At 38.8% G+C, this 24,562-nt stretch overlaps 1 non-coding gene across 1 annotated transcript; it reads right to left on the bottom strand.

The window, feature by feature from the left end:
• Positions 1-6,115: 6,115 nt before the first annotated feature.
• LOC141669663 (small nucleolar RNA R71) lies at positions 6,116-6,222 on the bottom strand. Its single transcript, XR_012553931.1, has one exon. It is a non-coding gene; the product is annotated as a small nucleolar RNA R71 (small nucleolar RNA).
• Between the last annotated feature and the right edge of the window lie 18,340 nt (positions 6,223-24,562).

The following is a 24,562-nucleotide window of genomic DNA, read 5'->3' as shown; positions in this document are numbered from 1 at the left end:
ATCCTTCAGTATTTAAATTTTTAGAATTATCAGAACTTGGCTTATCAGAACTTGATGAATCAGAACTTGAAGAGCTAGTTGTATGTTCTGATGCTTCTTGAGATGTGGTTGCATCTTTAGTATGCTCCCCCTGCACAGGTGTATCTTCCTTTGGCGTAGTCACCACAGTTTCAATAACATCAGAGCTTAATCCATCAGAGTTTGCAATATCAAGATTTAGACTGTCAGGATTTTCAGTATCAGAATTTAAGTCTTCATTTTCAAATCTCAGCTGATCATGATCATTGAAATCTTCAATTGCAGTAATTTTCTTATCATCAAAGGAGACATTGATAGATTCCATGACCACCCTTGTTCTCAAGTTAAAGACTCTGAAGGCTTTTGTGGAAAGTGGATATCCAACAAAGATTCCTTCATCAGCTTTTAGATCAAATTTCGATAGTTGTTCAGGATGAGTCTTAAGAATAAAATACTTGCATCCAAATATATGAAAATATTTCATATTTGGCTTCTTTTTCTTCACCATCTCATATGGTGTCTTTCCATGCTTGTTAATGAGTGTTGCATTTTGAGTAAAATAAGCAGTCTGCACAGCTTCAGCCCAGAAATAGGTTGGAAGCTTTGCTTCATCAAGCATAGTTCGTGTAGCTTCAATAAGAGTTCTATTCTTTCTTTCAACAACTTTATTTTGCTGTGGAGTTCCAGGAGCAGAAAGTTCCTGCTTGATTCCATGGTTTTTGCAGAACTCTTTCATTATCAAATTCTTGAACTCAGTGCCATTATCACTTCTTATAATCTTCACAGAATCTTTGACCAATTTATCTAGTTGCATGACATGATCAATCAAGATAGATGCAGTTTCACTTTTTGTGTGCAAGAAATACACCCATGGGTATCTGGTGAATTCATCCACTATGACCATAGCATATTTCTTCTTTACAATATACATGACATATACAGGACCAAATAGATCAACATGTAGTAGGTAATAAGGCTCAAAAATTGATGATTCAGTTTTGCTCTTGAATGAAGATTTCCTTTGTTTAGCCTTCTGACAAGAATCACAAAGGCCATCGGGAGCAAATACTGACTATGGAAGTCCTCTCACAAGATCTTTCTTGACTAGTTCATTTATATTGTTGAAATTTAAATGAGAGAGTTTTTTATGCCAATTCCAGATTTCTTCAATTGATGCTCTACTCATTAGATAGATTACAGAACCATCAGTACTTGTTGAAAGCTTGGATTCATAGATGTTACCATGCCTGTATCCTTTCAGAACTACTTTGCCTGTAGATTTATTAATAACTTCACAGTGTTCTTCAAAGAAACTCACATGATAACCTCTGTCACAGATTTGACTAACACTCAGCAGATTGTGTTTAAGTCCTGAGACCAGAGCTACTTCTTTAATGATGACATTCCCAAGATTGATATTGCCATATCCCAATGTTTTTCCAATGTTGCCATCTCTATAAGAAACACTTGGGCCAGCCTTCTCCACAAAGTCTGATTGCGGGGCTTTATTTCCAGTCATATGTCCTAAACATCCACTGTCTAGAACTAGGATGTTTTTCCTGTTGCCCTGCAATCACAATGACCATTAATTATTAGTTTTAAGGACCCAGACTTGCTTGGATCATTTGGCCTTATTAAGTTTGTTAACATTTGTAGCGGATTTAGCATCAGAGTTTATGTTAACATTTTTCTTATCAGAATTTACACTATCAGACTTTGAATCAGAACTTATACTAGAAGGAACAATGGTAACTTTCTTTAAAGAAGGTTTTATTTGATAATAATCATAGTACAAACTATGATATTCCTTACAAGTATAAATGGAATGCCATAAACTACCATAATGAAAACAAGGATTTTGTGGCTTATATCTAACAGACTGACTCTTAACTCCTGACTTTGAAGGTAAGGAGTTTATATTCTTATAATTCCTGCAAAAAGAAGCCAGATGGTTAGAACTTCCACAGTTATGACATGTTTTTCTAGGAGCATCAGGAACAGGCTTATAATCATTGCTTTTATTCACACCTTCCTTTCCATTCCTATTTTTCCTAGGTGATTTTACCTTGTTTGTATTCTTAACTTCTTTCAGCTTATGCTTAAGCTGCTTCTTTGTCATTAAGCCTAAGTTTACTTCAGTTGTCTTTTCCTGTTTTAGTTTATCAGAAGTTAATTCCTCTTTAACTTCTGATTTTTCATTATCAGACTTTACAGCTACAAACTTAACAGGCTTTAACTTAGATTTTTGATTAAAAACTATAGGCTTAATTTCTACAGTTCCTTTATCATTCTTATCATCTCCATAACCTAAGCCCTCTTTCCAGTTTTCACTACATAACAAATTCTGAGTTGTTCTGCCAGAGTTAGTCCAAGTCCTGATAATCTCTCTTTCCTTTTCTAACTCAGTTTTTAGAGATTCATTCATTTTAAGTAATTCATCCCTAACATAGAATGCATCATCTCTATCTTTCTGAGTTTGATGGAACATGACTAACTCTTTTTCTAAATAATCATTCCTCTTTTTACAAGCAAGATTTTCAGAAGCTAATCTTTCACATGTTAAAGTTTGATCTCTATAGCTAATGAAAATGGTTTTAAGATATCTTCTCAACTCATTAATATCATCAGTATGAAAGGCATAAGTAGTTTGAGGTACCTTTAACTCAGCAGCTTCAGAACTGCTTTCAGCACTTGCCATATCAGCATTTGCCATCAAAGCATAATTCTCCTCACTTTCAGAATCTGAGGTGGCTGTCCAGCTTTTGTTCTTTGTGACAAGAGCCTTGCCTTTGTCACTCTTCACTTTCTTGTAATCAGGAGATATGTGGCCTTTATCACCACAGTTGTAGCATTTGACATTTGTATAATCTCCTCTGTCAGACTTTCCTCCTTTGCCCTCAGATTTTCTGAAATTCTTCTTATCAGAACTTGCACCTTTCCTGGAAAACTTCTTTCCCAACCTGAACTTCCTCTATGCAATCTTTGTGATTCCTTTCACCATAAGGGCACACAGCTTCATCATCTCATCATCAGCATCCGTCTCAGACAAGCTTTCAGATTCTGAGTCATCATCACTATCAGAACTTGATGACTCAGTATCAGACTTTATGAAGAGCGCTTTACCCTTGCCTTTCCTTGAGGTGGCTGCCTTGGGGGATTCTTCTTCAGCCTTAAGAGCAACTGTCCTTGACTTTCCTCCTTTCCTCTTGCTTCTTTGTTCCATCTCAAGTTCATGAGTCTTGAGCATCCCATAAATTTCATCAAGAGTTGTTTTATCAAGATTATAGTTGTCTCTTATTATTGTTGCCTTCAAATCCCAGCTTTCAGGAAGAGCCAACAGGAATTTATGGTTTGAATCTTCAAGTCATACTCCATATCAACCAGTGACAAATCATTCAAGAGTTTGATAAATCTATCATATAAATCAGTCAATGACTCATTAGCCTTTGAGTCAAAGTGTTCATACTCTTGAGTGAGTATTGTCTTCCTGTTCTTCTTAATCGTATCAGTTCCCTGACATCTTATTTCCAAGGCATCCCATATCTCCTTTGCAGTCTTGCAGTTTATTACCCTGTTTGACATTATATTATCAATGGCACTGTGCGGTAAGTGCCGTACCTTAGCATCCTTAGCAATTGATGCGATATCTTCAGCAGTGTAGTCACTCTTCTCCTTTAGTACTGACTTTGCTGCTTCACCTGCAATAGCAACATCGAGCTTGGTTGGTTTGTGAGGCCCTTCCTTGATTCTATCAAGATATTCTGGATCTGTAGCTTCCAGAAATATAGTCATCCTCACCTTCCATATGGGATATTCGGATGGTCTCAATATGGGAACTCTAATAGCCTTATATCGGCTATGGATTTGTGTCTTTGGAGGTTCTTCAATTTTGGTGGGCTTAGTTGGAGTTTCTACTTCAGACATGATTGTTTTTGGATCTTAAACTGTTTGTGTGTTAACAGATAGGCTCTGATACCTGATAAGTGGCATTTTATACCACTTAGAACGTCTTAAAATGGCTTAAATTGGTGTCTTGAAATCAAGTATTTTGTGTATTTGATGCATTTTTTCTAGTGTTTATGCATTTCAGGGTATTAGTTGCATTTCGGAGGAGGAATCATCAAGAATAAGCCTTGGCATGTGTTCACCATTGCGAGAGGAAAAGAACGGGCAGATTACGGCGAAGAAACGGAGCAAACCCTGGAAATTTTCCAGTAGGGTCCTGCGCGCCCGCGCAACAATGCTGAGCGGCCGCGCAGCAGCCTTGCGCGCCCGCGCAGAAATGCTGAGCGGCCGCGCAGGGTCGGGGAAAAAGATATATTATTTTAGACTTCTACTTCTGTTTGGCTTCCAACTTCTATGTAATCTGAGTTTTATGGGACTATTATATAAGTAGATTTGAGACGTTTTTCATAGACTATTAAGAGGAGATTATGTTTTAGATTGTGTTTTGCAAGAAGCGAAGGAGATAAGGAAGAAGACCGATTTAGCACACAGCAGCGAAGAGGAAGCATATATTCTTGTGATTCTTGTTTCGTTGTAACGTTGGATGCTAGTTTTCTTGCTTTGACTTATTTACTCTTGTGACGTACTCTGTTTTAATATAATTAGTTTAGTTGTTATTTTCTTGTGTTTGTTTATCATGATTTCATATGAACCCATGATGGCGATAAGTTCTATTATGGGCTAATCGTGATCATGGGGTTGCAACGGATTTATTATGGAATTCTTTAGTTAATTGTTTAATACTTTAGTATGTGATGATTGCATGATATCTAGTATTGGTTGTGCGTATTCATCTTATGTGCGTCGCGAACATATAAGATAGGGTGTTAATCTCTTGTGAAGCGACGGTGGATCTTGAGATTTAGAACTTGCCATGCTAGCATAGGTTCATGTACGTTGTGCATGATTAGTGGGTAACTCTAACAGTTTTATTTGCCCTATGTAATCAAAAAGGAATAACTTGTGCTTAAATCGTTGTGTTGTCAATTTCTGTAGACATATAGGAACTCAATATAATTGATGACTATTCAACTTCTATCTTAATTGTGGATGTTTGGTAGAATGGTATTAGTACAATGAAAGTTGGCTTTTATCAGTTTCGTGTTATTCGATTAATATCATCACTGTCACATGCTTAAGGTAATAACAATGGTTATAGAAGGAAGTAATAATGAAGTTGTGATCTCATGAGTGTTTTATTATTGATAAATTGAAGTGTTAGTTAAGTGGTTAATTATAGTTAATATTTAATCAACAATTTTAAGTGTTATTATCTTAACATTGAGAAGTAATCATACATTGGTGAGTGAGTTTAATTAGACAATAACTTAGTCTGAGTCTCTGAGGGAACGAACTAGAAAGTATTCTATATTACTTGCGAACGCGTATACTTGCGTGAATATTAGTGCGTGATTTCGCCCTAACAAGTTTTTGGCGCCGCTGCCGGGGACTCGGCGTAATTGTTTAGTTTATGTACTTACCATCATTGGTCATTAGGACTCAGTGATTAGGACGTAGTAGTTAATTACTCTTTTCGGTTGTGTTTCAGGTATTTTAGCAAGCGTTTATGCAAACTCGTTCTCGTGCTCGCAAGAGGACCTTAGATACAGCTGAGGAGAAAGACGAAGTTCTTGATACTCCGGAGAAGTTAGATTTTGAGGATTCAGATTCAGGAACTGAGCAGAAAGAACCAGTAAACATGGGAGATCGTATTGTTCAAGCTGATCCAGCTCTTATGGATTTTTCTCGGCCTAAAATTGATGACATTCAGTCAAGCATCCTTCATCCGGCTATTCAAGCTAACACCTTTGAGATCAAGCCGGGCACTATTCAGATGGTGCAGAATTATGTTTCTTTTGGAGGAGCGGCAACTGAAGACCCCAACATGCACATAAGGAATTTTGTCGAGATCTGCAGTACTTTTAAGTATAATGGCGTGACTGATGAGGCTATCAAGTTGAGGCTTTTCCCATTCTCACTGACGGATAAGGCTAAAGACTGGTTACATTCTGAACCAGCTGGGTCAATCACTACGTGGCAAGATCTTGCGCAAAAGTTTCTGGTGAAGTTTTATCCAATGGCAAAGACTGCTGCTATGAGGAGTGCTCTTACTCAATTTGCGCAGCAACCTACAGAATCTATGTGCGAGGCTTGGGAACGCTACAAGGAAATGTTGAGAAAATATCCACATCATGGAATGCCGGATTGGATGGTAATCACTGGTTTTTATAATGGTTTGGGGGCCCAATCTCGGCCCATGCTCGATGCAGCAGCTGGAGGTGCCTTATGGGCTAAAAGCTATACTGAGGCGTATAATCTTATCGAGACGATGGCTGCAAATGAGCATCAAAACCCAACTCAGAGGATGACGTCAGGCAAGGTAGCAGGTATTCTGGAAGTTGATGCAGCCACCGCTATTGCAGCCCAGCTCCAAGCGCTATCAATGAAGGTTGATTCTCTGGCTACGTATGGAGTTAATCAAATAGCTATGGTTTGTGAGCTTTGTGCAGGTTCTCATGCTACGGATCAGTGTTCTCTTGTCAATGAATCTGTTCAGTATGTGAATAATTATCAGCGACAACAGCAGCCTGTGCCAGCGACTTATCATCCTAATAACAGAAATCATCCAAATTTCAGCTGGGGAAATAATCAGAATGCTATTCAGCCACCATATCAGCAAGGAGTGAGTAAACAGTTTAACCCACCTGGATTCCAGCAACCACAGCAGTATGCTACAAGGCAATCATATCCTCAACAGGGAAGTGCAGCTGCACCTACTAGTGCTGATTTTGAGGAACTTAAGCTGTTGTGCAAGAGTCAGGCGATTTCTATCAAGACCTTGGAAAATCAAATCGGTCAATTAGCCAATGCAGTGCTCAATCGTCAACCTGGCACTCTTCCCAGTGACACGGAAGTACCAGGCAGGAAGGAAGCCAAAGAGCAAGTCAAGGCTATTACCTTAAGGTCTGGAAAAGTAGCTGATGCTGAAAAGGCAAAAGAAGTCGAAGCTGAAGTTAGGGATGAAGAATCTAAGCAAAAGGAGAAAGCGGCGGAACCAAGGAAGACTACTGTTGAACATACTCTGCCTGAGGCTAATACAGGGGAGAAACAGATCTATCCTCCACCACCTTTTCCTAAGAGATTGCAGCAACAAAAGCTGGATAGACGGTTCGGGAAGTTTCTGGAGGTGTTCAAGAAACTTCACATCAATATACCTTTCGCTGAGGCTCTGGAACAAATGCCTAGTTATGCGAAGTTTATGAAGACTATTCTTTCAAGGAAGGTGAAACTGGATGACCTTGAAACCGTTGCTCTCACGGAAGAATGCAGCGCTGTTCTGCAGCAAAAGTTACCACCAAAACTGAAAGATCCAGGAAGCTTCACCATTCCTTGCACCATTGGCAATCTAACTTTTGACAAGTGCCTTTGTGATTTGGGAGCAAGCATTAATCTGATGCCCTTGTCGATCTTTAAAAAGCTGGATCTGCCTGATCCAAAACCCACATACATGTCACTACAATTGGCTGACCGTTCCATTACTTACCCAAGGGGCATAGTTGAGGATGTGCTTGTCAAGGTGGATAAGCTCTTCTTTCCTGCAGATTTTGTTATTCTGGATTTTGAGGAAGATAAGAAGATTCCCATAATCTTAGGGAGGCCTTTCTTGGCTACTGGCCGTACCTTGATAGATGTGCAAAAAGGGGAACTTACTATGTGGGTCCAAGATCAGGATGTGACCTTCAACGTATTCAAGGCAATGAAATTCCCTACAGAAGATGAGGAGTGCTTAAAAGTGGATGTGATTGATTTTGCGGTTACGTCGGAACTCGATCACATGCTAATGTCTGATGCATTGGAAAAGGCCTTAGTGGGGGAATTTGACAGTGATGATGAAGATAGCAATGAGCAATTACAATATCTGAACGCTTCTCCATGGAAGCGAAAGCTCGACATACCATTTGAATCTCTTGGTACTTCTGACCTTAAGAATGCTGAAGGGAAGCTCAAACCATCAATACCTTGGAGCTTAAACCATTACCTGAACACTTGAGGTATGCTTTTTTAGGTGATTCATCTACGTTACCTGTTATTATTTCAGCTGACCTTTCAGGTAGTGAGGAAGACAAGCTCTTAAGGATTTTGAGAGAATTCAAATCGGCTATAGGATGGACCATAGCAGACATCAAGGGGATAAGTCCTTCATATTGTATGCATAAAATTCTGTTAGAGGAAGGTAGTAAGCCAACTGTGGAACAGCAGCGAAGACTGAACCCGATCATGAAGGAGGTGGTGAAGAAAGAAATTCTGAAATGGCTAGATGCAGGCATCATTTATCCTATTTCTGATAGCTCGTGGGTGAGCCCTGTACAATGTGTTCCTAAGAAAGGAGGTATCACTGTGGTCGCAAATGAAAAGAATGAGCTCATCCCTACTCGAACAGTTACAGGATGGAGAGTATGCATGGATTATAGGAAATTGAACAAAGCCACAAGAAAGGATCACTTCCCTCTCCCATTCATTGATCAAATGCTTGACAGATTGGCGGGACATGAGTATTTTTGTCTTCTGGATGGTTATTCCAGGTATAATCAGATTTGTATTGCACCAGAGGATCAGGAAAAGACTACCTTCACTTGTCCATTTGGCACATTTGCTTTTCGTAGAGTTTCGTTTGGGTTATGTGGCGCCCCGGCCACCTTTCAGAGATGTATGATGGCTATATTCTCTGACATGATTGGAAATAACGTCGAAGTGTTCATGGATGACTTCTCCGTCTTTGGACACTCATATGATGAATGTTTGAATAATCTGCGCGCCGTACTCAAAAGATGCGTGGAAACTAATTTGGTGCTTAATTGGGAGAAATGTCATTTTATGGTGCGTGAAGGCATTATCCTTGGGCATAAGGTCTCTAGCAAAGGTCTGGAGGTGGCCAAGGCCAAGGTGGGAGTCATTGAAAATCTTCCCCCACCTAATTCGGTGAAAGGAATCCGTAGTTTTCTCGGTCATGCGGGTTTTTATCGGCAATTCATCAAGGACTTTTCAAAGATATCTAAGTCGTTGTGCAATTTACTTGAGAAATATGTGCCTTTTAAATTTGATGATGAATGTTTGGCAGCATTCGAAACTCTCAAGGAGAGTTTGATCACGGCACCAGTTATTACAGCACCAGATTGGACAGAACCGTTTGAGATGATGTGTGATGCGAGTGATTATGCGGTAGGTGCAGTTCTGGGACAACGCAAGAAAAATCTCTTCCATGTGGTCTACTATGCGAGTAAAACTTTAAATGGGGCCCAATTGAACTACACCACTACTGAGAAGGAGCTTTTGGCTATAGTCTTTGGCTTTGAGAAATTTCGATCTTATCTGCTTGGTACGAAAGTGACAGTATTCACTGATCATGCAGCTATTCGCTATCTGGTTTCTAAGAAGGATTCGAAGCCGAGACTCATTCGTTGGGTGCTTTTACTTCAAGAATTTGAGTTAGAGATCAAAGATAGAAAAGGTACTGAGAATCAAGTAGCTGACCATCTCTCTAGGTTGGAGAATCCCGATTCTACTTCACAAGATAGAACGTTAATCAATGAATCTTTTCCGGATGAGCAGTTGTTTGCAATTCAGGAGGAAGAACCATAGTTTGCAGATATTGTAAACTATCTTGTCAGCAATATAATGCCTCCTAATTTGACATCCGCGCAAAAGAAGAAGTTTCTGCATGAGGTGAAGTGGTATATGTGGGATGAACCATATTTGTTTAGACAGGGAGCTGACCAGATCATCAGGAGATGTATCCCGTTCTGTGAGACGGAGGGGATATTACGAGACTGCCATTCCACGGTTTATGGTGGACACTATGGAGGTGAGAAGACGGCAGCTCGTATTCTGCAAGCAGGTTTTTTCTGGCCTACCTTGTTCAAGGATGCTCATCAGTTTGTTTTAAGGTGTGATCGTTGCCAAAGAGTGGGAAATTTGTCAAGGAAGGATGAGATGCCATTAAATGTGATGCTTGAAGTCGAGGTCTTTGATGTATGGGGAATCGATTTCATGGGGCCTTTTATCTCATCTTACAATAATCAGTACATCTTGCTGGCAGTCGATTATGTCTCAAAATGGGTCGAAGTTAAAGCTTTACCGACAAATGATGCAAAGGCAGTGCTAAATTTTCTTCATAAGCAAATTTTCACAAGGTTTGGAACACCTCGGGTAATCATAAGTGATGAAGGATCGCATTTTTGCAACCGTAAGTTCACTTCTATGATGCAGCGTTATAATGTGAATCATCGAGTAGCTACTGCCTATCATCCGTAAACAAATGGTCAAGCGGAAGTGTCTAACAGAGAGATAAAGCGCATTCTAGAGAAGGTTGTTTGTCCGTCAAGGAAGGATTGGTCTTTAAAGCTCGATGAAGCTGTTTGGGCTTACAGAACAGCATACAAAACTCCACTTGGGATGTCACCGTTTCAGTTGGTGTACGGTAAGGGATGTCATCTCTCGGCGGAGCTTGAGCATAAGGCCTACTGGGCATTGAAGAAATTGAACCTGGATTTAGATGCAGCTGGTAAGAAAAGAATGCTTCAGCTTAATGAACTTGATGAATTTCGACTTCAAGCGTATGAGAATAACAAAATGTATAAGGAAAAGGTGAAGAGGTGGCACGATAGGAAGCTACATCCTAAGTTATTTGTGCCAGGGCAACAAGTTCTGTTATTCAACTCTCGACTCCGACTTTTTCCTGGGAAGTTGAAATCAAGGTGGTCTGGACCTTTTATTATCAAAACTGTGTTTCCACATGGAGCGGTGGAAATTTTTGAGAATGATTCGGACCAAGCATTTAAGGTTAACGGTCAGCGGTTGAAGCACTACTATGGGGACATGGCAAACCGAGAGGTGGTTAGTGCCATGTTGTTGACTACGTGAGAAAGGTACGGAACGTCAAGCTAATGACGAAAAAGAAGCGCTGCGTGGGAGGCAACCCATGAATTGTTGTTACAGAAACCCTTAGAAGTTAATAACCTATCCAAAAACACAAACAAATCAGAAAACAGGGGCTGAAATTTTTTTTTTTCCAGAGACCCTCTGCGCGCCCGCGCAGCTATGCTGAGCGGCCGCGCAGCTTGCTGCGCGGCCGCGTAGGGGTCGAGTTCCAGAAAAAAATTTTACAGTTCAGAAAAAAAAAAAAAACAAAAACACAAAAACCCATCACATCCCATAAACCCACGAATTCTTTTCCCATTACCCCATGATTTTATCCCTCAACCTCACTCCTAATATAATTTAACCTACTCCACACCCTATATATACATACACCTATCCCACATATATCCCACAAACTTCCTACACTTAAACCCTCGCATAAACATCAAAAAATCAGTTCTTACACACTTTTATTCACAAATCAATGGCACCCAAGAGAGCACGCACTATTGACAGCAGCAGCACAGTTCCTACTGCTGATTCATCAAGGGGTACTGCTGCAAGGCCTCGGTTAACTGACAGAGCCGCGGAGGAGGAGTACACTAGGCTGTTGGGGAAGCCAATTCTGAAGGAGAGGGGGTTTTTACCATCAGGGAGGGATGGTGAGTTGTTGCCCATGATTGCAGAGAAGGGGTGGATAGCTTTTTGTGAGTCACCCGAAGCAGTACCGATGAGTGTTGTTCGCGAGTTCTACGCGAACGCGAAGGCTGAAAAGAATGGGTTTTCTGTAGTTCGTGGGCTGACGGTTGATTATCATCCTGCGGCGATTCGCCGTGTGATTGGACAGCGAGAGAGGAAGCCCGAGGAGGAGAACTGGAATGAAAAGACTGCTGAGGACTTTGATTTGGATTTGATTTGTGCGACTCTCTGTCGACCGAGCACAGTTTGGAACCGCAGTCCAGCCAATAATGAGTATCGTCACTTTCCGGCGATCGCCATGAACAGGTATGCCCGTGCATGGAATGCATTTATATGTGCTAATATTTTGCCTTCTTCACATGCACACGAGGTCACAGTTGAGAGAGCACAGTTGTTGTGGGGAATTCTGAATGAGGAATACTATGTGGACCTTGGTGAGTTTATCTACCAAGGAATTCTGAAGTTTTTGAGGGGAGCAAAGCATATGAACATCCCTTATGCATCCACGATTACAAAGCTATGCCGAGTAGTAGGAGTGAACTGGCCGGCTCATGAGCAGTTGCAGTTGCCAGCAGCTCCGATAGATTCTGGCACTCTGAATGGGATGCAGGAGTGGACCGGTGGTGAGCCTGAGGAGCATGGGCTGGGTTATCATCTTCCAGGAGGGCGTCCAGCACGAGGTGCTACTATGGCCAGGCCAGGGCGTGGTGAGGCTAGTTCTTCGAGAGCTCAGGAGGGTGCTGGGATGGGTGATGCCCAGTATAGGAGGCTTTCACGGCGGATGGATGCCATGTATGAGACGCAGAGCAGGTTTGCTCAGGAGCTCACCCTGGCGTTAGGGACTGCTTTTCGAGGCCTTGGAGCTGATATCCAGTGGCCAGTTTTTGGTGAGGACTCTGCATACCCGCCGCCTGATACTCCACCCACTGAGGGTGATGATGATGATGACTCCGAGTAGGTATACCCGGTGTTCCTTTCTACTACCTTCACTGGGGACAGTGAAGATTTTAAGTTTGGGGTGGTAGTTAAGGAATATTTTGTGTGTGTCATATAGCTGCATATTCATGATAGTTAGTTCATATAGTTGCATAATTTTTGCCATATAGTTTTTTTTTATATATATAGCTTTATTTGTTTGTCATATCATATAGCTCATGCATATACCATGATCCCTTTTGCAATGATTTATCGACTGAATTGTGATATTGATGCGAGTGTAGTGATAGCATTAAAGTGATATTAAGTTGTGTAGGTTGATATACATGCTAGAAGCACTTGTATTGTCACTAAGTCTTAGAGAATGCTTAAGGACTAGATTGTTGTTATGATCTGATTATTTTCGAGGATAATCTATTTATTATGCTTAGAATTTGATAATAGGTTCTTAGTGGTAAAGGCATGAAAAAGAAAAAAAAATGGAGTAAAAATGGAATTTGTTGCTAGTTGTGGCTAGGCGTCAAATGGCTAGTAGCCGGCTCGCATGTTATGCGAGTAGTCTAGGGTTGAGCAAGATGGAGCGAAACGCACTTGCTCAGAGAAAAAAAAAATATTTTGCATAATTGATCAAGAGTGGGCTCTTTGGTATTCGAGTTATTAAGTTCTTAGGGGACTTTGTGCCTAGTGACCTAAGGCTTTTAGAGTCTGGGATCCGCTAACCTAACGCTCGTAACATGGATACCATTGTATAAGTCTTTTGTGGACCTCACTCATTGCACGGTCAAATAAGCATTTGAGTTGTAAATAAAAAGCACGATTCCGTAGTAAGCTCCAGAGTTCGTGTAGTGTTGTATATCACTTTGTGCCTAGAATTTTTATTCTTTGTATAATCGTAGGATTGTCTTGAGGATAGTCTAGTTATAGTAATTGGTCTAGTTCCAAAGCATATCTGTTAAGCATTTGCACACACCACGTTTCTGGCGGTATGTCCGTTTGCATGAGTTTATTGATCTTTAGTGTCTAACTGCATTCGTTGAGACGTGGCAATTTGGTTGGTTAATTATAGTAAGGGGGATCGTTGCATTTTCATATAGATTGCATTCATGCATATTTTTATTTGTTTTTGAGTCTGTGACGCTTGAGGACAAGCATCGAGTTAAGTTTGGGGGTGTGATAAGTGGCATTTTATACCACTTAGAATGTCTTAAAATGGCTTAAATTGATGTCTTGAAATCAAGTATTTTATGTATTTGATGCGTTTTTCTAGTGTTTATGCATTTAAGGGTATTAGTTGCATTTCGGAGGAGGAATCATCAAGAATAAGCCTTGGCATGTGTTCACCATTGCGAGAGGAAAAGAACGGGCAGATTACGGCGAAGAAACGGAGCAAACCTGGAAATTTTCCAGTAGGGTCCTGCGTGCCCGCGCAGCAATGCTGAGCGGCCGTGCAGCAGCCTTGCGCGCCCGCGCAGAAATGCTGAGCGGCCGCGCAGGGTCGGGGAAAAAGATATATTATTTTAGACTTCTACTTCTGTTTGGCTTCCAACTTCTATGTAATCTGAGTTTTATGGGACTATTATATAAGTAGATTTGAGACATTTTTCATAGAGTATTAAGAGGAGATTATGTTTTAGATTGTGTTTTGCAAGAAGCGAAGGAGATAAGGAAGAAGACCGATTTAGCACACAGCAGCGAAGAGGAAGCATATATTCTTGTGATTCTTGTTTCGTTGTAACGTTGGTTGCTAGTTTTCTTGCTTTGACTTATTTACTCTTGTGACGTACTCTGTTTTAATATAATTAGTTTAGTTGTTATTTTCTTGTGTTTGTTTATCATGATTTCATATGAACCCATGATGGCGATAAGTTCTATTATGGGCTAATCGTGATCATGGGGTTGCAACGGATTTATTATGGAATTCTTTAGTTAATTGTTTAATACTTTAGTATGTGATGATTGCATGATATCTAGTATTGGTTGTGCGTATTCATCTTATGTGCGTCGCGAACATATAAGATAGGGTGTTAATCTCTTGTGAAGCGACGGTGGATCTTGAGATTTAGAACTTGCCATGCTAGCATAGGTTCATGTACGTTGTGCATGATTAGTGGGTAACTCTAACAGTTTTATTTGCCCTATGTAATCAAAAAGGAATAACTTGTGCTTAAATCGTTGTGTTGTCAATTTTTGTAGACATATAGGAACTCAACATAATTGATGACTATTCAACTTCTATCTTAATTGTGGATGTTTGGTAGAATGGTATTAGTACAATGAAAGTTGGCTTTTATCAGTTTCGTGTTATTCGATTAATATCATCACTGTCACATGCTAAAGGTAATAACAATGGTTATAGAAGGAAGTAATAATGAAGTTGTGATCTCATGAGTGTTTTATTATTGATAAATTGAAGTGTTAGTTAAGTGGTTAATTAAGTAGTTAATTATAGTTAATATTTAATGAACAATTTTAAGTGTTATTAACTTAACATTGAGAAGTAATCATACATTGGTGAGTGAGTTTAATTAGACAATAACTTAGTCTGAGTCTCTGAGGGAACGAACTAGAAAGTATTCTATATTACTTGCGAACGCGTATACTTGCGTGAATATTAGTGCGTGATTTCGCCCTAACAATACTACTTGTTAGGTCACACACACTGTAGAGGGGGGTGAATACAGTGTATAGCACAATCAAATCAAACTCTAATAACTCAAGTAACAGAAAACAAACTTTATTCAAAACAATAAACTCTGTTACAGTATGGAACTGTCCTCTCTCAGTGATGAACAAATATCACGAGAGCTGCTAGGGTTATAATGAATAATCTTCTCGATAATGATAACACTTATAGTGTAAACCTTATGTTTGTGTTTATATACTACACAGTTACAAGATAATCGCTAATTGATATGGAATATAATTCTGCTTCCTAAAATATATCAATCAGATATCTTTTCTTCCAAGTATTATATTCTTCATAGAATTCCTTCTTCATGCATATCTCTTCTTACGTTTGTCTTGATCTTCTTTTCCTTTCAATCAGCCGCCTTCCTTATCTGAACGTTTCCTTTAAGTCCTGATATTATCTTCTGATAAATATCTCATGAATCTTAAGTACTGATAACTTAAGTTTTGACTTCAGTATAAGTGTTGATTTGTCATGTTTAAGTAAGATCTGAAAACTAAACATAAATCATATTAGTCATGACATTATCAAATATATCTAACACTATGGTCTACAGGTGAACAAGGTTCCTATTTTCTGTGATAACACAAGTGCCATTGCAATCACTGAGAATCCAGTACATCATTCAAGGACCAAGAACATCGACATCAAATACCATTTTATTAGAGAGCATGTCATGAATGGTATTGTGGAACTTCATTTTGTTCCAAGTGAAAAACAACTTGCAGACATCTTTACCAAGCAACTTGATGAATCCACCTTTACTAGGTTGGTAAGTGAGTTAGGTATGCTTAATTACTCCTAATTTATTTTGATGTCTAAGCAAATTAAAATGCAGCTAGAGTGAAATTTGATATTTCCTATCAAAGATGAAATTTTGGCTAAGTCGGAATTTATATCTCAATGGATGTTCATTATCCGTTGAAGTATCAATTATTACTCCGGGTACGTTTAGTTCTTATTCGTCAAATTGCTCTCAATCCTAGCTGTTAATTCTAGTCATTATCCGTTGAATTTACTGGCAGCCTGTATGTATACTTCGATGGATAATCATCAAAATTTTGACAGTTTTCTTTATTTTTAAATGGCTATTTTGGACTAATTTGATTGGTTACTTTATTTCACTTTTTAATTTTTCTGAGAAAGTATAAAAGCTTATTTCTTTTTAATATTTACTTTTATCTCTCTCAAGCAATTTCTCTAACTTTTTCTTCTCCAAAGCAAAACCTCTTCTCTGCAATTACTCTTACTCTCAGCAATGGCACCAGTAGTCAAGATCATGTCCCAATCTGGGTTTGTTTATGAAAAGAATAACTTCGTCGCACTAGTGAATAAGGAGATTGCTGCTTCTGAAGATTACCACAAAGTGATGGATTTCATTCGAAGTTGCAAACTGAAGTATGCTATGCTAGAGTCTCGTGTTATCTACTGCGAAGTGGTTGAAGAGATATGGACCACTGCTGTTTACAACTCAAATGACAAAACCATTACCTTCACTCTCAAAGGTACAAATTACTGCATAAACAGTTACATAATTCATGCCAGGTTTCAATTGCCTAAGAATAAGACACTAACTCCACATACAAATACAGATGTGAGCTCTATGGTAATATCTATAGGCTATGCTTTTAACCCTGCCAAGCTAGGTGAGGTTAGGAGAAAAGGCCTCGGAAGGAGTGGAGCTTTCTCTGTGACTCTTTTATTAAAGTATTTTCTGGTAAAGTTAGTAATTTTGATTTTGTGACTTACTCACTTGTAAACATGTTAAATATGCTGCTTAGTGATAAGTATCATAACTTTAGTGAGTCTGTCTTGTTTGAATTAGGTTATAAGCTAGGAGATATTAAGAAAAGATTTAGGAACATATATTATGCTAGATTCTTTATGATGATAGCTAACTTTGGTTCTGAGAATCTTATCATTGAGAACCCAACCAACAAGCTTGATTGTTAGGTTCAAGAAAGAAGGGTTATTGCTGATTTGAACAGGGCAAACAACCTGAGTGAGGTTCCTCTAGTCTACTTGCCAATCATAGAGAGGCCTCAGGTAAGTGAGGTAAATACTTCTATTCTTATCACTTCTCTACCACCAAATTCTTTGCAGACAACTGTGGCTATGGCATCTGTGATAATGACCAAACAGGTGCCTACCCAAGCCACAAAATCAAGAATTTCCAAATCCAAGTCTCAAAGAACCCACCCAGTTCTTCTCAAAAGAGACTATTTTCAAAAAATACCAAAACCAAATAGGGGAGTGTGAAGGGTAGTGATCCTGGTGAGGGACAGGGTGAACATAAAAGAAACCCTAAGGATAAGGATGGAGAGGTGTGTGTAACCCAACCTAGCCACACTGCAGTTTCCCAACAAACTGTAGTACTTAATAAGGATTTAAGCTCATTACTAGTTACATCCTCCCAAAAGGATGTCACTATTGAATCAAGCTCTCAACTAAGTGCACAGGCCAAGAGGGTAGGGACACAGACTCACCCCAAACTTACACTAGAAAGAAGAAATCAAAATTACTTAGGGATACACAGGGTGCACACACTGTGCAAACTGTAGTCAAAGACTCAGTTATAACACCTTCTCAAAGTCAGGTTGATGTGGCTCTTGTAAATGTGGAGCCACAGCAAAAATCTTTAATAATAGAAGCACCTCACACACAAAACTCACCAACAAATTCTTTGGATGTGGTCATGATTCACACATCACTTCCTGATTCTCCATCCTTAACTCTCATGGAGAAGCCAAAATCTACAGCAAGTGAGCATCATCTTTAGATGATTTGTTGGCTTACTTGCCATTTCTTTCTGATTCTACTGAGAAATCTGTGCCAAATCTCAAATCAATCACACAGATTCTACAGTAGTTTTCACTCTAAACTCTGTCATTTCTACTATCTCGAAGGATATTGTTCATCTGTTGACTAGTGATTGTATCTCGACGGATGTGCTTAATAGCAGTCATCCATTGAAACTCTCAACTACTACCTCGACGGATGTTTCTCATCCGTTGACTATCTCTCTACCACTTGAAATATCAACTATTGTTACAAGTGCAGATGAATTAGTAGTTGTACAATCACTCCTAGGAGTGAGGGAATGGAGTGAATAGAGTGAGAGGCTGAGTTGCTCTCAGGAAAAAAAAGAGGAAAATAGTGAATCTATGCAAGCTATTTCTTCCAGCTTGGCAAAAGTGAGTGAGTGGAGTCCCACCTTAGTAGGTGATGGTGAGGGTGTGAGTATGGGAAGCCAAGGGGAGCCCTTGATGCAAGAAAATAGAGAAAATGAGAGAAAAGCAGGTACTGGAGAATGGGAAGAGCCCATTGTTAGTGAGTTAATGGATGTCAATGAGGCTGAAAAGAAATAGCTATTTCAGCAAGATTATCAAGCTGTCTTAGACTCTGTTTCTTATAAGGCTGAGGCTTTTACTCACCCTGTTCCAGCTTATCAAGTTTTGGCTGAACAGGACAATGAGGGTACTGAGAGAATTCTCAACCTGGTGCATACAACTGCTTCCATGCAAAAGGCCAATGATGCAATCACTGCCATGCCCTCCACAGCTGGTGATGATTTTGAGTATCCAACTGGTGGTTTTGAAGATATGTTTGGGGATGATGATGATGAGGAAGGAGATTTCATGAACTTAGGGGGAGAAGCAGGCCCTAGCTCAAGTACAAATACTCCATCTTGGATGTTTAGCAAAGAATGCAATGTACACCACTTCCAATATACTCTCTTCAACTTAATTCATCAGACTCAGACAGCTATCCAAGCCACTACAGATTTCAACACCAAGAGTCTTCTACAAGCCCACCTTGAATCTCTTCAATTACACAAAATCGAATCTTTCAAGCAAAATCAAGATGTGTCTGAGATCAAGACAGAGATTGGACAGATAAAAAAGGACTTAACTGGAAGATTAGAGTCTATGATTCCTGCCACAACAATGATAGATATCAACATGCAACTCAGGAAAAACTCTGATCTCAGTACCAAGGTGGATTCTTTGGATACCAGGCTAAGGACTCTAGAAAACTCTATTACCCAAATCCAACTTCATCAAGCTCAACAAACACTGCTTCTTCAGAAACTAGTGGCTGCACAAACCTCAACCTCCACTCAACTTGATGCTAACAAAAGGGGGAGAAAGACTCTATCATTCAAGTTATCCAGGGAGAGTCAGCTAGTTAGGGGGAGAAAGTACACAACATACAGGTCAGCAAGGTGATTGTTCCAACAATTAATCTCTCTAAACCATCAGCTCTTGATAGCATTGATTTAATCAACATAGCAACAGCTGAATTGGAGCTGAATGAAAAATGGGAGAAGCTTGATGAGAACATCAAGAAGAAATTTGGTCCAATTGAGAAACAAGACAAAGTCTTTTCTCATTTCACTCAATTGAGATCAATTTCAACAAATGACATGAGCTTAGGGAACATGGAAAGAGGACAACTCTCATCAATTAAATCTCCAAAGGCCAATGTGATTTTCAGCCAAAGAGAAATAATCCAAAAAACTCAGACAAAAATCCATTAGACCTGGCCTATGAAACTCCCAAGACAGATGAGAAGAAGCTGCTTGGAAGGTCTATTGCTTTCCTCAAAGATCCCAGAGACTCAGTCTTAAAGAAGAGAATAGCCAAAATCTACAGGAATGGGAGAATGATATGTGTGGTGGATGGACATCCACAGTTTGCAGATGCTAAGAAAGAAGAAAAGGTGAGGCTCAAACAACAACAAAAGTAAGCTGCTTTAAATGCCAAGAACCAAGCTAAGAAGCCTGCTACTACAGATTCTGTAATGCCCACTGTGAAAGTCGAGACTCATACTGAAGAAAAGCAAGAAGAACCAAAGCAGATTAAGAAACAAAAATACAAGCTCAAACCAAAGAGGAAGCTGGATTTCAATAAAGACAATGATGAATGTATGCCAACTCAATCTATCACTTCAAGTCAAACAACCATGCCCATAATGAAGCAGGGTGAATTCAAGGTCCATCCTGACATGAACTTCCATGGTGAAACCATAATTTCCAAGGATGAACCTATAGATTGGGATAGCCTGCCTCTTCCAGATCTAAACATTCCAATCTTATCCAAGCCAAAGAAGATAAAGAAAAGAGCAATCAAGAAGGTCAAACCTGTCAGACTTCAATCCAAATCATTGGCCAAACCCAAACCAACTGTCAACAAGGGAGATCAACTCTTCATTTGTGATATCAAAGAATTCTCAGACATAAATCTTTATCTGAATGAGCTAGAAGAAGTTAGAGTTGTTGATGCTTACAAACATCTTCCAGAAAGATTAGTGTTCAGGTACAATGGTAGAAGAGAGATGACTTGGCCACTTCACATGATTCTCAATGAAGGCTATTCTGTTTTGGTGAAGATCTTCTCCTCAATAAAGAAGAATTTTGGATTCAACATTGTTTCCAAGAAAATGGTATTGAACAAAATTGAGGAGATAATGAACAACAGAAGAAATTCAAATGCACTCCCAAGAATATTAACAATTCTCTTCACTGGAGATAGAGTGCATTTGAGGCCATACTGGATAATGGAGTTCAAAGATGAAAAATGCATCAGAAGATTCTTCAGATTGGAAGATCAACTAAAGATTTCAAGCAATGAAACTCTCATGGAGATGCAAGAAAAGCTGGATCAGACAAATAAGGATGAATCTGAATTCTACAGGCAACTTCAACACCATATTGAAGAAAACAATGTGGAGTTGGGAAAGAAGTTCAAACAGCCAAGGAAATAATCTAAATTTGCTTAGTCTAGAGGAGCACCTTGAAAATGGCTTGTGATTCTCTACAAACCTTCCTCTGTAAAAAAATTCAATAAATTGCAGCACTTGTTAATTTTATCTACTATAATTCAGTCTGTATTATTAGGGTGTTTTGTTATCATTAAGTTTCTCTAAATTTATGGCTACAATTCCTATAGACATAAATTGGGGGAGATTGTTAGGAATATATTATGTACTTGATGATAAGTTAGACAAAACACTTAGTAGATTTAATTAAGTGAACTTGTAGCTTCCTAGCTTATACATTAATAAGTTTAGTAGCACATTTTTGCATGTTGTAATACCTTAGAGAACTGAATGTTGTAGAATGTTTTAAGTTATGCTGACTACTAGATTGATATTCAAGATAGGCTGGTCAATTGTAAATATTAGATGCCTTGTAATCTTGTATAAATGAAATGGAGTCAACTGCCATGAAGATAGTCTCAACGGATGTTCCACAAGGCTTCAACGAATAATCAACTCATGTCTCAACGGATGATCAACCAGACTCTCAACGGATGATCCAACAAAGTCTCAACGGATGATCTAACTGAGTTTCAACGGATGATCAAATTCAAAAAAGCAATTGATAGTGACTTGACAGTCACATGCGTTGATTGTATGCTAATGGAATGTGGCAGCCTATTTACAGGTTTAGAGAACAAAGAAACATTTCCATTTCCATGCTAATCTGAAGATATTCAAATATGTTGGATTGAGAAATGAAGAAGCATGAATGTAATAACCCCAATTTTTGGAAATATTTGAAACCCTGATGAATATTAACTTTTTGCTGATGATGCTGATTAAGAAAAATTATTAGACCACGTTATATAGGAGTACTGTTATGGAAATTCTGAGATCGTATTAGTATTCCATAAAGTAAATGAGTGTATGTAAAGGTCATCAGAATTCGGATTCGAACACTTTGGTTTTTCCGGAAAATCCACCAGATACCGAAAGGATTAAGTATAAGGTAACATAATTAAAAGGATTTTTATTTAAGGATTATAGCGGAGGATCATTAAAGGAATACAAGATATTAATAAAGGTTCAAGGAAGCCCAAGTATTAAGATCCCGGATATGATCCCTCAAACGATTAACAAGAAAGAGAGTTAAGTGAATCGTAAAAAAGATACGTGACCAAGAGACAAGCTTGTTCAAGAATCCAAGAGATTACGGTATCATCAAACCACAAGATAAAGACATGTGGCAAATTGATGACATAAGGAGGATAATGTAAGCATGAATAGCAAGATATTTGTTTAGGTTGATTTGTGGCCAAGTATTCTAACTTTGGTTAAACCAAGGTTAATGTTAACTAAACTAACAAACACCATACAAATCACCAAGCCAAATCAAAAAGCATTTTCACTTCTTCTTCTTCCAAAGGCTCTCGGTCAAAACCAGAGCAACAACTTCAAACTGCCATATCTCCTTCAATACTCACTCAAATATTATGTTCTATAGCTCTTTGGAAAGGTATTGATATGGCCTAAAACTCTTGTTCACAAGTCTCGTCCAAATAAGCATGGTAAGACCCTCATTTGTATAGTTCTTTCAATCAGACTTTTAGAAACTTCAAAATCTAACTTTTTGTTTTCTTGATTGTTTGTGAGATCTAAGCTTGTATAAGGATTGATAAAGGTTTTAAGGCTCCCTAGCAACTTTTAACTCACAAATCAAGGTATAAAAACTTCTTGACCTTTAGTACTTGTTAGATATATTTGAGATGTCATGTCTAATCTGATTTGTGTTTAGTTTTCAGAACTTAACAACATGACTTATCAGGACTTACTGAAATCAGAACTTACTGAAGTCAGAACTTAATATCAGAACATAAGGCGTCTGAAGATATATATTAGGACTTATGTGCGGGAAGACTTCAGATAAGGAATGTGGCTGATTTACAGGAGAAGATCTGGACTAAAACAAAAGAAGACATGCATGAAGAGTTAGAGGACTAGAAGACTTGTAGAAGATGTATGATTGATATATTTTAGGAGACAGAATTATATTTCATATCAATTAGAAGATATCTTATAACTGTGTACTATATAAACACAGCTTAGGGTTTACACTATATGTGTTATCATTATCGAGAAGATTATATATTGTAACCTAGCAGCTCTTAGTGATATTGTTCATCACTGAGAGAGAACAATTGTTCTATTGTAACAGAGTTTATTATATTGAATATACTTGATTACTGTTACACACTTGTGTTGATATATTGATTTGATTGTATAAACACTATATTCAACCCCCTTCTATAGTGTTGTGTGACCTAACAAGTGGTATCAGAGCCTTTCTGTTAACACACATACAGTAAGATCCAAACAATCAATCATGTCTGAAGAAACACAAACTCCAACCAAGCCCACCAAAACTCAAGATACTCAAAACACTCAAACCTACAGTCGATATGAGACTATTAGGGTTCCCATACTAAGACCTTCTAAGTATCCTATATGGAAAGTGAAGATGGCTATGTTTCTGGAAGCTACAGATCCAGAATACCTTGATAGAATTAATGATGGACCATATAAGCCTACCAAGCTCTCTGTTGCAGTTGCTGATCAACCAGCAAAGACCATACCAAAGGAGAATGGTGAGTACACAGCTGAAGACATCTCATATATTGCCAAAGATGCAAGGGTAAGGCATCTGCTGCATAGTGCAATTGATAATATCATGTCAAATAGGGTAATTGGATGTAAGACTACAAAGGAGATATGGGATGCTTTGGAGACAAGATGCCAGGGAACTAATGCAATAAAAAAGAATAGGAAGACTATACTCACTCAAGAATATGAGCACTTTGACTCAAAAGCTGATGAGTTATTAACTGATTTATATGACAGGTTTTCCAAACTCTTGAATGATTTGTCACTGGTGGACAAGGAATATGATCTTGAAGATTCAAATCTAAAATTCCTTTTAGCTCTTCCTGAAAATTGGGATTTGAAGTCTACTACCATAAGAGACAACTATGACCTTAGTGAAACTACTCTTGATGAAATTTATGGTATGCTCAAGACTCATGAACTTGAGATGGATCAAAGGAGAAAGAGACATGGAAGAAAGTCCAGGACAGTTGCTCTTAAAGCTGAGAAGGAATCTCCTAAAGTTGTTGTCTCAAAGAGGGGCAAAGGAAAGGCTCTCATCATAAAGTCTGATTCAGAATCATCAGATTCTGATGATGATGATTCAGAAACTGAAAGTTTACCTGAAGTGGATGTTGATGAAGAGATGATGCAACTATGTGCTCTTATGGTGAAGGATATCACAAAGATAGCCTACAAGAAATTCAGAAAGGGCAAAAAGTTTTCCAGGAAAGGTGGAAGTTCTGATAAGAAAGGGTTCAGAAAGTCTGAAGGCAAAGGAGGAAAGTCTGACAGAGGAGACAACTCAAATGTCAAATGCTACAATTATGGTGAAAGAGGCCACATATCTCCTGACTGCAAGAAAGGAAAAAGTGATAAAGGCAAGGCACTTGT

The sequence above is a fragment of the Apium graveolens genome, chromosome 6, assembly GCF_009905375.1.
Source record: "Apium graveolens cultivar Ventura chromosome 6, ASM990537v1, whole genome shotgun sequence".
Classification (NCBI taxonomy): domain Eukaryota; kingdom Viridiplantae; phylum Streptophyta; class Magnoliopsida; order Apiales; family Apiaceae; genus Apium; species Apium graveolens.
Note: the sequence above shows the minus strand (reverse complement) of the source record. Positions and strands in the feature narration are given on the sequence as shown.